Source organism: Chiloscyllium punctatum, chromosome 41 (assembly GCF_047496795.1).
Source record: "Chiloscyllium punctatum isolate Juve2018m chromosome 41, sChiPun1.3, whole genome shotgun sequence".
NCBI classification, from domain to species: Eukaryota; Metazoa; Chordata; class Chondrichthyes; order Orectolobiformes; family Hemiscylliidae; genus Chiloscyllium; species Chiloscyllium punctatum.
The window spans coordinates 56,022,637-56,037,230 of record NC_092779.1 but is presented as its reverse complement, the minus strand read 5'-3'; the positions used below and the strand labels follow the sequence as shown (position 1 = coordinate 56,037,230).

At 46.1% G+C, this 14,594-nt stretch overlaps 6 non-coding genes across 6 annotated transcripts; all 6 read right to left on the bottom strand.

Moving 5' to 3' along the window:
• Positions 1–56: 56 nt before the first annotated feature.
• On the bottom strand, positions 57–139 carry trnal-uaa (transfer RNA leucine (anticodon UAA)). The gene has a single exon. It is a non-coding gene; the product is annotated as a tRNA-Leu (tRNA).
• A 2,663-nt stretch (positions 140–2,802) lies between these two features.
• On the bottom strand, positions 2,803–2,885 carry trnal-uaa (transfer RNA leucine (anticodon UAA)). The gene has a single exon. It is a non-coding gene; the product is annotated as a tRNA-Leu (tRNA).
• A 2,663-nt stretch (positions 2,886–5,548) lies between these two features.
• On the bottom strand, positions 5,549–5,631 carry trnal-uaa (transfer RNA leucine (anticodon UAA)). Its single transcript has one exon. It is a non-coding gene; the product is annotated as a tRNA-Leu (tRNA).
• A 2,663-nt stretch (positions 5,632–8,294) lies between these two features.
• Positions 8,295–8,377, bottom strand: trnal-uaa (transfer RNA leucine (anticodon UAA)). The gene has a single exon. It is a non-coding gene; the product is annotated as a tRNA-Leu (tRNA).
• Positions 8,378–11,040: 2,663 nt separating this feature from the next.
• Positions 11,041–11,123, bottom strand: trnal-uaa (transfer RNA leucine (anticodon UAA)). Its single transcript has one exon. It is a non-coding gene; the product is annotated as a tRNA-Leu (tRNA).
• Positions 11,124–13,786: 2,663 nt separating this feature from the next.
• trnal-uaa (transfer RNA leucine (anticodon UAA)) lies at positions 13,787–13,869 on the bottom strand. Its single transcript has one exon. It is a non-coding gene; the product is annotated as a tRNA-Leu (tRNA).
• Between the last annotated feature and the right edge of the window lie 725 nt (positions 13,870–14,594).

Sequence of the window (14,594 nt, the reverse complement as noted above, 5' to 3'; positions counted from 1 at the left end):
GCAGGAGTCGAAACAGCATTTCAACCAGCTGCGCGATTGGAGAAGGTCAGCAGAAATGGCAGCGGTGGGATTCGAACCCACGCCTCTGTCAGAGACTGGAGCTTAAATCCAGCGCCTTAGACCGCTCGGCCACACTACCAGCCAGCCACTAGCGCTGCCCATTTTCTTGCACTTCCAATTGTGCTCCTGCAAAACAACAGATGCAAAGTCACGTTAAAAGGGTTCCATGATCCCTCTCCGACTCGCACAGCTGCTGGGATGTGCCCGGCTACAATGACAATTTCGCAGCAGATAATGATACCCATCAATCCAGACAAAAATCAATGGTAAGCTGAGTCGATCTTCTCAGACTCTTTTCAGCTCCAAATGCATCTGTGAGTGCGTGAGAACACACGATCGGTTATGATTTGGTCAAATTACCATGAGCTGCTTGACATGACTGCAATTTCGATTCTTGCATTGATAAATGATTTCACCCATTGCTCGAAACAGGACAACTTTCACGTTTACACGGAACATGAAACACACCGGACTACAGGGAAAATGCACAAAGCTGAGCAGCCCGTGTTCCAAATCATAACGTGCAGCATAGTTTCAGTCACTGTGTCTGTCTTGCAGAATAAGAGTCCCAAAGAATGTTCTCCACCCTAAAACCGGAGGTAGCATTACAATCCGAGAACGACAGATCACATTGCGAGGATGCTCTGACCTCGGAGCCAATTCGAGATGCCACTTTCCTTGCCTTTTTGCCTTAACCGTGCAATTCGCTGCAGAGATGTGCACACCTGGATATGAGCCACATGGATACCAACTGAGTTGGAAACCTGTGTGGGAATCGAAAGGAAGCGACACAATAAAGTTTGATAAATTCCATGGTGCTTTTAAGAAATGCAGTCTCTGTTCACCTCAATCTAAAAGGCAGTTTCTGAACATAGTCAGAGAAGTCAAAAGGGAATTACCTCACCCCACCCCACTCTCCGGAAGAGGTGCTAACTGCCCTTGAGTGCTTTTTGTTCTCGATGTGAAGAGCTCTCACGCCTGAGTCACCTTCACGTCTCTGGTTGCTGAGCCAATCACAAAGAAGGAATTTCACCAGAGCTGCTACTGCCTCACTTCCCCACTCGCCCTCCCCGTTTACATTTTCCTGCTCGTCAGTGATTTAAAGAAATCCAAATGGATGCGATGTCATTCTGTAGCCTCTCTGTCGATTCCTCCATCTCACTTCCAACGTGGCTTAGATGTCGGGGCGCACCTTAATACTAGCGACGCTGTGAAAGCATAGGTCCAGAGGTTCTTTTGAGAGTGTAATTTCTTTCATTGCTGTTGCTGATTGAATGAGCCACTTCCGTGCGAACTGCTCCAAAACATGATTCAGGACCTCTGGTGCCAACTCTCGTACGTTGAATAACGACAGACAGCTTCCAAATGAGGTCTTTCAGAGACGACTTTGGGGGTACATTTGACAGACAGACTAGTTCAGGAATCCGTGGTGCGCTGTGATACCAGAGCATCAGCTTCTTCCCTGTCTTTGAACCGGGCAAACCTGCACAAGGAATGCAAATGCGGTGCTGCTTTTCATGGAAGGATCAGAAGGCGGGAACTACACTCTCAAACAGAATGGCATATGATCAGAACCAGGTTGGAGAAAAACTTGACAATGCTTTGCACAGTAATTAAATGGAGTTGCATTACATTTCACTACGAGAGCAGATTTGTTCAAGCACTGAAAGTTGAAGCCATTCTACTTTTCACCTTTCTGTTTCCAATCGCTCGTTGTTTAATGGGACTTGTTTAATTTTGGCTATGTGCTGAGCATGGACGAGATACACCGAAGTATCTGTTTCCACGCGGTGTGCCCTAATAACGTTGTGTTGCTTACACCGGCATTAAAGGATCACTCTTTAGCGGAGCTTGCCGTCGCAGTCTGCGGCACAATCATATAGCCTGTTCGACTGCTCACGGGAACGGTAGCATTGTGAATCGCTGCAGAAACGAACGACTTCCTTACTTTTGCTCCGACTGACCATACTCTGGGAAATTTTCCCAGATTCTCAGTTCAGGATTTTTGCAGCTGGAAGTTACCTCAGAAACCCTGTTCAGTCGTAATTTATTGAGAGAATCGCAAAACGGAAAGCATTTAACACGGAACACAAACAAAACTGGCAAACCAAATGTATTTCCAGACACAGCGAGCATGAATGCTAAATGTGAGACAGTCCGGGGCATGAGCCATAAAGTAATCTCACAACTAACAACAGGGCAATTCCAAACTACTCTTTCAAACATACAGGAGCCTGAGTGCCCAACCACTTCCCGGACAATGCTGAAAAGAGAGAAAGAAAGAACATAATAAGAATGGGCCATAAAAAGTGAATTTCACCAATCACAGTCTCGGCTAGATTACCTTTCCCTTCCGATGTCTCCAGGACGGAGATGAAGGAAATGGGAGAAATTCAATAACATATGACATCGAAATTCATTGGAACGATTTTTTCATTGGCCAGAAAACCAAATAACGACGAGTCGAGTCACCGTAGTACTTTGTTTCACAACAGCGATGAAATAACAGTCTCCATTCGGTTCCATTAAAATTCAACTCGCCTGGAACGTAAAGCAACAGAAGAGCTGCGGGAGGCGAAAAGGATCATGACAGCACAGACGCTTCGCCAAATTCGGCACTTTCACACACCACAATTAATTGCCCGGGAAGCAAACCCATTTCGCTTCTGTTTTAAACAGAAACGCAGCAGGGGTCGAAACAGCATTTCAACCAGCTGCGCGATTGGAGAAGGTCAGCAGAAATGGCAGCGGTGGGATTCGAACCCACGCCTCTGTCAGAGACTGGAGCTTAAATCCAGCGCCTTAGACCGCTCGGCCACACTACCAGCCAGCCACTAGCGCTGCCCATTTTCTTGCACTTCCAATTGTGCTCCTGCAAAACAACAGATGCAAAGTCACGTTAAAAGGGTTCCATGATCCCTCTCCGACTCGCACAGCTGCTGGGATGTGCCCGGCTACAATGACAATTTCGCAGCAGATAATGATACCCATCAATCCAGACAAAAATCAATGGTAAGCTGAGTCGATCTTCTCAGACTCTTTTCAGCTCCAAATGCATCTGTGAGTGCGTGAGAACACACGATCGGTTATGATTTGGTCAAATTACCATGAGCTACTTGACATGACTGCAATTTCGATTCTTGCATTGATAAATGATTTCACCCATTGCTCGAAACAGGACAACTTTCACGTTTACACGGAACATGAAACACACCGGACTACAGGGAAAATGCACAAAGCTGAGCAGCCCGTGTTCCAAATCATAACGTGCAGCATAGTTTCAGTCACTGTGTCTGTCTTGCAGAATAAGAGTCCCAAAGAATGTTCTCCACCCTAAAACCGGAGGTAGCATTACAATCCGAGAACGACAGATCACATTGCGAGGATGCTCTGACCTCGGAGCCAATTCGAGATGCCACTTTCCTTGCCTTTTTGCCTTAACCGTGCAATTCGCTGCAGAGATGTTCACACCTGGATATGAGCCACATGGATACCAACTGAGTTGGAAACCTGTGTGGGAATCGAAAGGAAGCGACACAATAAAGTTTGATAAATTCCATGGTGCTTTTAAGAAATGCAGTCTCTGTTCACCTCAATCTAAAAGGCAGTTTCTGAACATAGTCAGAGAAGTCAAAAGGGAATTACCTCACCCCACCCCACTCTCCGGAAGAGGTGCTAACTGCCCTTGAGTGCTTTTTGTTCTCGATGTGAAGAGCTCTCACGCCTGAGTCACCTTCACGTCTCTGGTTGCTGAGCCAATCACAAAGAAGGAATTTCACCAGAGCTGCTACTGCCTCACTTCCCCACTCGCCCTCCCCGTTTACATTTTCCTGCTCGTCAGTGATTTAAAGAAATCCAAATGGATGCGATGTCATTCTGTAGCCTCTCTGTCGATTCCTCCGTCTCACTTCCAACGTGGCTTAGATCTCGGGGCGCACCTTAATACTAGCGACGCTGTGAAAGCATAGGTCCAGAGGTTCTTTTGAGAGTGTAATTTCTTTCATTGCTGTTGCTGATTGAATGAGCCACTTCCGTGCGAACTGCTCCAAAACATGATTCAGGACCTCTGGTGCCAACTCTCGTACGTTGAATAACGACAGACAGCTTCCAAATGAGGTCTTTCAGAGACGACTTTGGGGGTACATTTGACAGACAGACTAGTTCAGGAATCCGTGGTGCGCTGTGATACCAGAGCATCAGCTTCTTCCCTGTCTTTGAACCGGGCAAACCTGCGCAAGGAATGCAAATGCGGTGCTGCTTTTCATGGAAGGATCAGAAGGTGGGAACTACACTCTCAAACAGAATGGCATATGATCAGAACCAGGTTGGAGAAAAACTTGACAATGCTTTGCACAGTAATTAAATGGAGTTGCATTACATTTCACTACGAGAGCAGATTTGTTCAAGCACTGAAAGTTGAAGCCATTCTACTTTTCACCTTTCTGTTTCCAATCGCTCGTTGTTTAATGGGACTTGTTTAATTTTGGCTATGTGCTGAGCATGGACGAGATACACCGAAGTATCTGTTTGCACGCGGTGTGCCCTAATAACGTTGTGTTGCTTACACCGGCATTAAAGGATCACTCTTTAGCGGAGCTTGCCGTCGCAGTCTGCGGCACAATCATATAGCCTGTTCGACTGCTCACGGGAACGGTAGCATTGTGAATCGCTGCAGAAACGAACGACTTCCTTACTTTTGCTCCGACTGACCATACTCTGGGAAATTTTCCCAGATTCTCAGTTGAGGATTTTTGCAGCTGGAAGTTACCTCAGAAACCCTGTTCAGTCGTAATTTATTGAGAGAATCGCAAAACGGAAAGCATTTAACACGGAACACAAACAAAACTGGCAAACCAAATGTATTTCCAGACACAGCGAGCATGAATGCTAAATGTGAGACAGTCCGGGGCATGAGCCATAAAGTAATCTCACAACTAACAACAGGGCAATTCCAAACTACTCTTTCAAACATACAGGAGCCTGAGTGCACCACCACTTCCCGGACAATGCTGAAAAGAGAGAAAGAAAGAACATAATAAGAATGGGCCATAAAAAGTGAATTTCACCAATCACAGTCTCGGCTAGATTACCTTTCCCTTCCGATGTCTCCAGGACGGAGATGAAGGAAATGGGAGAAATTCAATAACATATGACATCGAAATTCATTGGAACGATTTTTTCATTGGCCAGAAAACCAAATAACGACGAGTCGAGTCACCGTAGTACTTTGTTTCACAACAGCGATGAAATAACAGTCTTCATTCGGTTCCATTAAAATTCAACTCGCCTGGAACGTAAAGCAACAGAAGAGCTGCGGGAGGCGAACACGATCATGACAGCACAGACGCTTCGCCAAATTCGGCACTTTCACACACCACAATTAATTGCCCGGGAAGCAAACCCATTTCGCTTCTGTTTTAAACAGAAACGCAGCAGGGGTCGAAACAGCATTTCAACCAGCTTCGCGATTGGAGAAGGTCAGCAGAAATGGCAGCGGTGGGATTCGAACCCACGCCTCTGTCAGAGACTGGAGCTTAAATCCAGCGCCTTAGACCGCTCGGCCACACTACCAGCCAGCCACTAGCGCTGCCCATTTTCTTGCACTTCCAATTGTGCTCCTGCAAAACAACAGATGCAAAGTCACGTTAAAAGGGTTCCATGATCCCTCTCCGACTCGCACAGCTGCTGGGATGTGCCCGGCTACAATGACAATTTCGCAGCAGATAATGATACCCATCAATCCAAACAAAAATCAATGGTAAGCTGAGTCGATCTTCTCAGACTCTTTTCAGCTCCAAATGCATCTGTGAGTGCGTGAGAACACACGATCGGTTATGATTTGGTCAAATTACCATGAGCTACTTGACATGACTGCAATTTCGATTCTTGCATTGATAAATGATTTCACCCATTGCTCGAAACAGGACAACTTTCACGTTTACACGGAACATGAAACACACCGGACTACAGGGAAAATGCACAAAGCTGAGCAGCCCGTGTTCCAAATCATAACGTGCAGCATAGTTTCAGTCACTGTGTCTGTCTTGCAGAATAAGAGTCCCAAAGAATGTTCTCCACCCTAAAACCGGAGGTAGCATTACAATCCGAGAACGACAGATCACATTGCGAGGATGCTCTGATCTCGGAGCCAATTCGAGATGCCACTTTCCTTGCCTTTTTGCCTTAACCGTGCAATTCGCTGCAGAGATGTTCACACCTGGATATGAGCCACATGGATACCAACTGAGTTGGAAACCTGTGTGGGAATCGAAAGGAAGCGACACAATAAAGTTTGATAAATTCCATGGTGCTTTTAAGAAATGCAGTCTCTGTTCACCTCAATCTAAAAGGCAGTTTCTGAACATAGTCAGAGAAGTCAAAAGGGAATTACCTCACCCCACCCCACTCTCCGGAAGAGGTGCTAACTGCCCTTGAGTGCTTTTTGTTCTCGATGTGAAGAGCTCTCACGCCTGAGTCACCTTCACGTCTCTGGTTGCTGAGCCAATCACAAAGAAGGAATTTCACCAGAGCTGCTACTGCCTCACTTCCCCACTCGCCCTCCCCGTTTACATTTTCCTGCTCGTCAGTGATTTAAAGAAATCCAAATGGATGCGATGTCATTCTGTAGCCTCTCTGTCGATTCCTCCGTCTCACTTCCAACGTGGCTTAGATCTCGGGGCGCACCTTAATACTAGCGACGCTGTGAAAGCATAGGTCCAGAGGTTCCTCTGAGAGTGTAATTTCTTTCATTGCTGTTGCTGATTGAATGAGCCACTTCCGTGCGAACTGCTCCAAAACATGATTCAGGACCTCTGGTGCCAACTCTCGTACGTTGAATAACGACAGACAGCTTCCAAATGAGGTCTTTCAGAGACGACTTTGGGGGTACATTTGACAGACAGACTAGTTCAGGAATCCGTGGTGCGCTGTGATACCAGAGCATCAGCTTCTTCCCTGTCTTTGAACCGGGCAAACCTGCGCAAGGAATGCAAATGCGGTGCTGCTTTTCATGGAAGGATCAGAAGGCGGGAACTACACTCTCAAACAGAATGGCATATGATCAGAACCAGGTTGGAGAAAAACTTGACAATGCTTTGCACAGTAATTAAATGGAGTTGCATTACATTTCACTACGAGAGCAGATTTGTTCAAGCACTGAAAGTTGAAGCCATTCTACTTTTCACCTTTCTGTTTCCAATCGCTCGTTGTTTAATGGGACTTGTTTAATTTTGGCTATGTGCTGAGCATGGACGAGATACACCGAAGTATCTGTTTCCACGCGGTGTGCCCTAATAACGTTGTGTTGCTTACACCGGCATTAAAGGATCACTCTTTAGCGGAGCTTGCCGTCGCAGTCTGCGGCACAATCATATAGCCTGTTCGACTGCTCACGGGAACGGTAGCATTGTGAATCGCTGCAGAAACGAACGACTTCCTTACTTTTGCTCCGACTGACCATACTCTGGGAAATTTTCCCAGATTCTCAGTTCAGGATTTTTGCAGCTGGAAGTTACCTCAGAAACCCTGTTAACTCGTAATTTATTGAGAGAATCGCAAAACGGAAAGCATTTAACACGGAACACAAACAAAACTGGCAAACCAAATGTATTTCCAGACACAGCGAGCATGAATGCTAAATGTGAGACAGTCCGGGGCATGAGCCATAAGGTAATCTCACAACTAACAACAGGGCAATTCCAAACTACTCTTTCAAACATACAGGAGCCTGAGTGCACCACCACTTCCCGGACAATGCTGAAAAGAGAGAAAGAAAGAACATAATAAGAATGGGCCATAAAAAGTGAATTTCACCAATCACAGTCTCGGCTAGATTACCTTTCCCTTCCGATGTCTCCAGGACGGAGATGAAGGAAATGGGAGAAATTCAATAACATATGACATCGAAATTCATTGGAACGATTTTTTCATTGGCCAGAAAACCAAATAACGACGAGTCGAGTCACCGTAGTACTTTGTTTCACAACAGCGATGAAATAACAGTCTCCATTCGATTCCATTAAAATTCAACTCGCCTGGAACGTAAAGCAACAGAAGAGCTGTGGGAAGCGAACACGATCATGACAGCACAGACGCTTCGCCAAATTCGGCACTTTCACACACCACAATTAATTGCCCGGGAAGCAAACCCATTTCGCTTCTGTTTTAAACAGAAACGCAGCAGGGGTCGAAACAGCATTTCAACCAGCTGCGCGATTGGAGAAGGTCAGCAGAAATGGCAGCGGTGGGATTCGAACCCACGCCTCTGTCAGAGACTGGAGCTTAAATCCAGTGCCTTAGACCGCTCGGCCACACTACCAGCCAGCCACTAGCGCTGCCCATTTTCTTGCACTTCCAATTGTGCTCCTGCAAAACAACAGATGCAAAGTCACGTTAAAAGGGTTCCATGATCCCTCTCCGACTCGCACAGCTGCTGGGATGTGCCCGGCTACAATGACAATTTCGCAGCAGATAATGATACCCATCAATCCAGACAAAAATCAATGGTAAGCTGAGTCGATCTTCTCAGACTCTTTTCAGCTCCAAATGCATCTGTGAGTGCGTGAGAACACACGATCGGTTATGATTTGGTCAAATTACCATGAGCTACTTGACATGACTGCAATTTCGATTCTTGCATTGATAAATGATTTCACCCATTGCTCGAAACAGGACAACTTTCACGTTTACACGGAACATGAAACACACCGGACTACAGGGAAAATGCACAAAGCTGAGCAGCCCGTGTTCCAAATCATAACGTGCAGCATAGTTTCAGTCACTGTGTCTGTCTTGCAGAATAAGAGTCCCAAAGAATGTTCTCCACCCTAAAACCGGAGGTAGCATTACAATCCGAGAACGACAGATCACATTGCGAGGATGCTCTGACCTCGGAGCCAATTCGAGATGCCACTTTCCTTGCCTTTTTGCCTTAACCGTGCAATTCGCTGCAGAGATGTTCACACCTGGATATGAGCCACATGGATACCAACTGAGTTGGAAACCTGTGTGGGAATCGAAAGGAAGCGACACAATAAAGTTTGATAAATTCCATGGTGCTTTTAAGAAATGCAGTCTCTGTTCACCTCAATCTAAAAGGCAGTTTCTGAACATAGTCAGAGAAGTCAAAAGGGAATTACCTCACCCCACCCCACTCTCCGGAAGAGGTGCTAACTGCCCTTGAGTGCTTTTTGTTCTCGATGTGAAGAGCTCTCACGCCTGAGTCACCTTCACGTCTCTGGTTGCTGAGCCAATCACAAAGAAGGAATTTCACCAGAGCTGCTACTGCCTCACTTCCCCACTCGCCCTCCCCGTTTACATTTTCCTGCTCGTCAGTGATTTAAAGAAATCCAAATGGATGCGATGTCATTCTGTAGCCTCTCTGTCGATTCCTCCGTCTCACTTCCAACGTGGCTTAGATCTCGGGGCGCACCTTAATACTAGCGACGCTGTGAAAGCATAGGTCCAGAGGTTCCTCTGAGAGTGTAATTTCTTTCATTGCTGTTGCTGATTGAATGAGCCACTTCCGTGCGAACTGCTCCAAAACATGATTCAGGACCTCTGGTGCCAACTCTCGTACGTTGAATAACGACAGACAGCTTCCAAATGAGGTCTTTCAGAGACGACTTTGGGGGTACATTTGACAGACAGACTAGTTCAGGAATCCGTGGTGCGCTGTGATACCAGAGCATCAGCTTCTTCCCTGTCTTTGAACCGGGCAAACCTGCGCAAGGAATGCAAATGCGGTGCTGCTTTTCATGGAAGGATCAGAAGGCGGGAACTACACTCTCAAACAGAATGGCATATGATCAGAACCAGGTTGGAGAAAAACTTGACAATGCTTTGCACAGTAATTAAATGGAGTTGCATTACATTTCACTACGAGAGCAGATTTGTTCAAGCACTGAAAGTTGAAGCCATTCTACTTTTCACCTTTCTGTTTCCAATCGCTCGTTGTTTAATGGGACTTGTTTAATTTTGGCTATGTGCTGAGCATGGACGAGATACACCGAAGTATCTGTTTCCACGCGGTGTGCCCTAATAACGTTGTGTTGCTTACACCGGCATTAAAGGATCACTCTTTAGCGGAGCTTGCCGTCGCAGTCTGCGGCACAATCATATAGCCTGTTCGACTGCTCACGGGAACGGTAGCATTGTGAATCGCTGCAGAAACGAACGACTTCCTTACTTTTGCTCCGACTGACCATACTCTGGGAAATTTTCCCAGATTCTCAGTTCAGGATTTTTGCAGCTGGAAGTTACCTCAGAAACCCTGTTCAGTCGTAATTTATTGAGAGAATCGCAAAACGGAAAGCATTTAACACGGAACACAAACAAAACTGGCAAACCAAATGTATTTCCATACACAGCGAGCATGAATGCTAAATGTGAGACAGTCCGGGGCATGAGCCATAAAGTAATCTCACAACTAACAACAGGGCAATTCCAAACTACTCTTTCAAACATACAGGAGCCTGAGTGCCCAACCACTTCCCGGACAATGCTGAAAAGAGAGAAAGAAAGAACATAATAAGAATGGGCCATAAAAAGTGAATTTCACCAATCACAGTCTCGGCTAGATTACCTTTCCCTTCCGATGTCTCCAGGACGGAGATGAAGGAAATGGGAGAAATTCAATAACATATGACATCGAAATTCATTGGAACGATTTTTTCATTGGCCAGAAAACCAAATAACGACGAGTCGAGTCACCGTAGTACTTTGTTTCACAACAGCGATGAAATAACAGTCTCCATTCGATTCCATTAAAATTCAACTCGCCTGGAACGTAAAGCAACAGAAGAGCTGCGGGAAGCGAACACGATCATGACAGCACAGACGCTTCGCCAAATTCGGCACTTTCACACACCACAATTAATTGCCCGGGAAGCAAACCCATTTCGCTTCTGTTTTAAACAGAAACGCAGCAGGGGTCGAAACAGCATTTCAACCAGCTGCGCGATTGGAGAAGGTCAGCAGAAATGGCAGCGGTGGGATTCGAACCCACGCCTCTGTCAGAGACTGGAGCTTAAATCCAGCGCCTTAGACCGCTCGGCCACACTACCAGCCAGCCACTAGCGCTGCCCATTTTCTTGCACTTCCAATTGTGCTCCTGCAAAACAACAGATGCAAAGTCACGTTAAAAGGGTTCCATGATCCCTCTCCGACTCGCACAGCTGCTGGGATGTGCCCGGCTACAATGACAATTTCGCAGCAGATAATGATACCCATCAATCCAGACAAAAATCAATGGTAAGCTGAGTCGATCTTCTCAGACTCTTTTCAGCTCCAAATGCATCTGTGAGTGCGTGAGAACACACGATCGGTTATGATTTGGTCAAATTACCATGAGCTGCTTGACATGACTGCAATTTCGATTCTTGCATTGATAAATGATTTCACCCATTGCTCGAAACAGGACAACTTTCACGTTTACACGGAACATGAAACACACCGGACTACAGGGAAAATGCACAAAGCTGAGCAGCCCGTGTTCCAAATCATAACGTGCAGCATAGTTTCAGTCACTGTGTCTGTCTTGCAGAATAAGAGTCCCAAAGAATGTTCTCCACCCTAAAACCGGAGGTAGCATTACAATCCGAGAACGACAGATCACATTGCGAGGATGCTCTGACCTCGGAGCCAATTCGAGATGCCACTTTCCTTGCCTTTTTGCCTTAACCGTGCAATTCGCTGCAGAGATGTTCACACCTGGATATGAGCCACATGGATACCAACTGAGTTGGAAACCTGTGTGGGAATCGAAAGGAAGCGACACAATAAAGTTTGATAAATTCCATGGTGCTTTTAAGAAATGCAGTCTCTGTTCACCTCAATCTAAAAGGCAGTTTCTGAACATAGTCAGAGAAGTCAAAAGGGAATTACCTCACCCCACCCCACTCTCCGGAAGAGGTGCTAACTGCCCTTGAGTGCTTTTTGTTCTCGATGTGAAGAGCTCTCACGCCTGAGTCACCTTCACGTCTCTGGTTGCTGAGCCAATCACAAAGAAGGAATTTCACCAGAGCTGCTACTGCCTCACTTCCCCACTCGCCCTCCCCGTTTACATTTTCCTGCTCGTCAGTGATTTAAAGAAATCCAAATGGATGCGATGTCATTCTGTAGCCTCTCTGTCGATTCCTCCGTCTCACTTCCAACGTGGCTTAGATCTCGGGGCGCACCTTAATACTAGCGACGCTGTGAAAGCATAGGTCCAGAGGTTCCTCTGAGAGTGTAATTTCTTTCATTGCTGTTGCTGATTGAATGAGCCACTTCCGTGCGAACTGCTCCAAAACATGATTCAGGACCTCTGGTGCCAACTCTCGTACGTTGAATAACGACAGACAGCTTCCAAATGAGGTCTTTCAGAGACGACTTTGGGGGTACATTTGACAGACAGACTAGTTCAGGAATCCGTGGTGCGCTGTGATACCAGAGCATCAGCTTCTTCCCTGTCTTTGAACCGGGCAAACCTGCGCAAGGAATGCAAATGCGGTGCTGCTTTTCATGGAAGGATCAGAAGGCGGGAACTACACTCTCAAACAGAATGGCATATGATCAGAACCAGGTTGGAGAAAAACTTGACAATGCTTTGCACAGTAATTAAATGGAGTTGCATTACATTTCACTACGAGAGCAGATTTGTTCAAGCACTGAAAGTTGAAGCCATTCTACTTTTCACCTTTCTGTTTCCAATCGCTCGTTGTTTAATGGGACTTGTTTAATTTTGGCTATGTGCTGAGCATGGACGAGATACACCGAAGTATCTGTTTCCACGCGGTGTGCCCTAATAACGTTGTGTTGCTTACACCGGCATTAAAGGATCACTCTTTAGCGGAGCTTGCCGTCGCAGTCTGCGGCACAATCATATAGCCTGTTCGACTGCTCACGGGAACGGTAGCATTGTGAATCGCTGCAGAAACGAACGACTTCCTTACTTTTGCTCCGACTGACCATACTCTGGGAAATTTTCCCAGATTCTCAGTTCAGGATTTTTGCAGCTGGAAGTTACCTCAGAAACCCTGTTCAGTCGTAATTTATTGAGAGAATCGCAAAACGGAAAGCATTTAACACGGAACACAAACAAAACTGGCAAACCAAATGTATTTCCATACACAGCGAGCATGAATGCTAAATGTGAGACAGTCCGGGGCATGAGCCATAAAGTAATCTCACAACTAACAACAGGGCAATTCCAAACTACTCTTTCAAACATACAGGAGCCTGAGTGCCCAACCACTTCCCGGACAATGCTGAAAAGAGAGAAAGAAAGAACATAATAAGAATGGGCCATAAAAAGTGAATTTCACCAATCACAGTCTCGGCTAGATTACCTTTCCCTTCCGATGTCTCCAGGACGGAGATGAAGGAAATGGGAGAAATTCAATAACATATGACATCGAAATTCATTGGAACGATTTTTTCATTGGCCAGAAAACCAAATAACGACGAGTCGAGTCACCGTAGTACTTTGTTTCACAACAGCGATGAAATAACAGTCTCCATTCGATTCCATTAAAATTCAACTCGCCTGGAACGTAAAGCAACAGAAGAGCTGCGGGAAGCGAACACGATCATGACAGCACAGACGCTTCGCCAAATTCGGCACTTTCACACACCACAATTAATTGCCCGGGAAGCAAACCCATTTCGCTTCTGTTTTAAACAGAAACGCAGCAGGGGTCGAAACAGCATTTCAACCAGCTGCGCGATTGGAGAAGGTCAGCAGAAATGGCAGCGGTGGGATTCGAACCCACGCCTCTGTCAGAGACTGGAGCTTAAATCCAGCGCCTTAGACCGCTCGGCCATACTACCAGCCAGCCACTAGCGCTGCCCATTTTCTTGCACTTCCAATTGTGCTCCTGCAAAACAACAGATGCAAAGTCACGTTAAAAGGGTTCCATGATCCCTCTCCGACTCGCACAGCTGCTGGGATGTGCCCGGCTACAATGACAATTTCGCAGCAGATAATGATACCCATCAATCCAGACAAAAATCAATGGTAAGCTGAGTCGATCTTCTCAGACTCTTTTCAGCTCCAAATGCATCTGTGAGTGCGTGAGAACACACGATCGGTTATGATTTGGTCAAATTACCATGAGCTGCTTGACATGACTGCAATTTCGATTCTTGCATTGATAAATGATTTCACCCATTGCTCGAAACAGGACAACTTTCACGTTTACACGGAACATGAAACACACCGGACTACAGGGAAAATGCACAAAGCTGAGCAGCCCGTGTTCCAAATCATAACGTGCAGCATAGTTTCAGTCACTGTGTCTGTCTTGCAGAATAAGAGTCCCAAAGAATGTTCTCCACCCTAAAACCGGAGGTAGCATTACAATCCGAGAACGACAGATCACATTGCGAGGATGCTCTGACCTCGGAGCCAATTCGAGATGCCACTTTCCTTGCCTTTTTGCCTTAACCGTGCAATTCGCTGCAGAGATGTGCACACCTGGATATGAGCCACATGGATACCAACTGAGTTGGAAACCTGTGTGGGAATCGAAAGGAAGCGACACAATAAAGTTTGA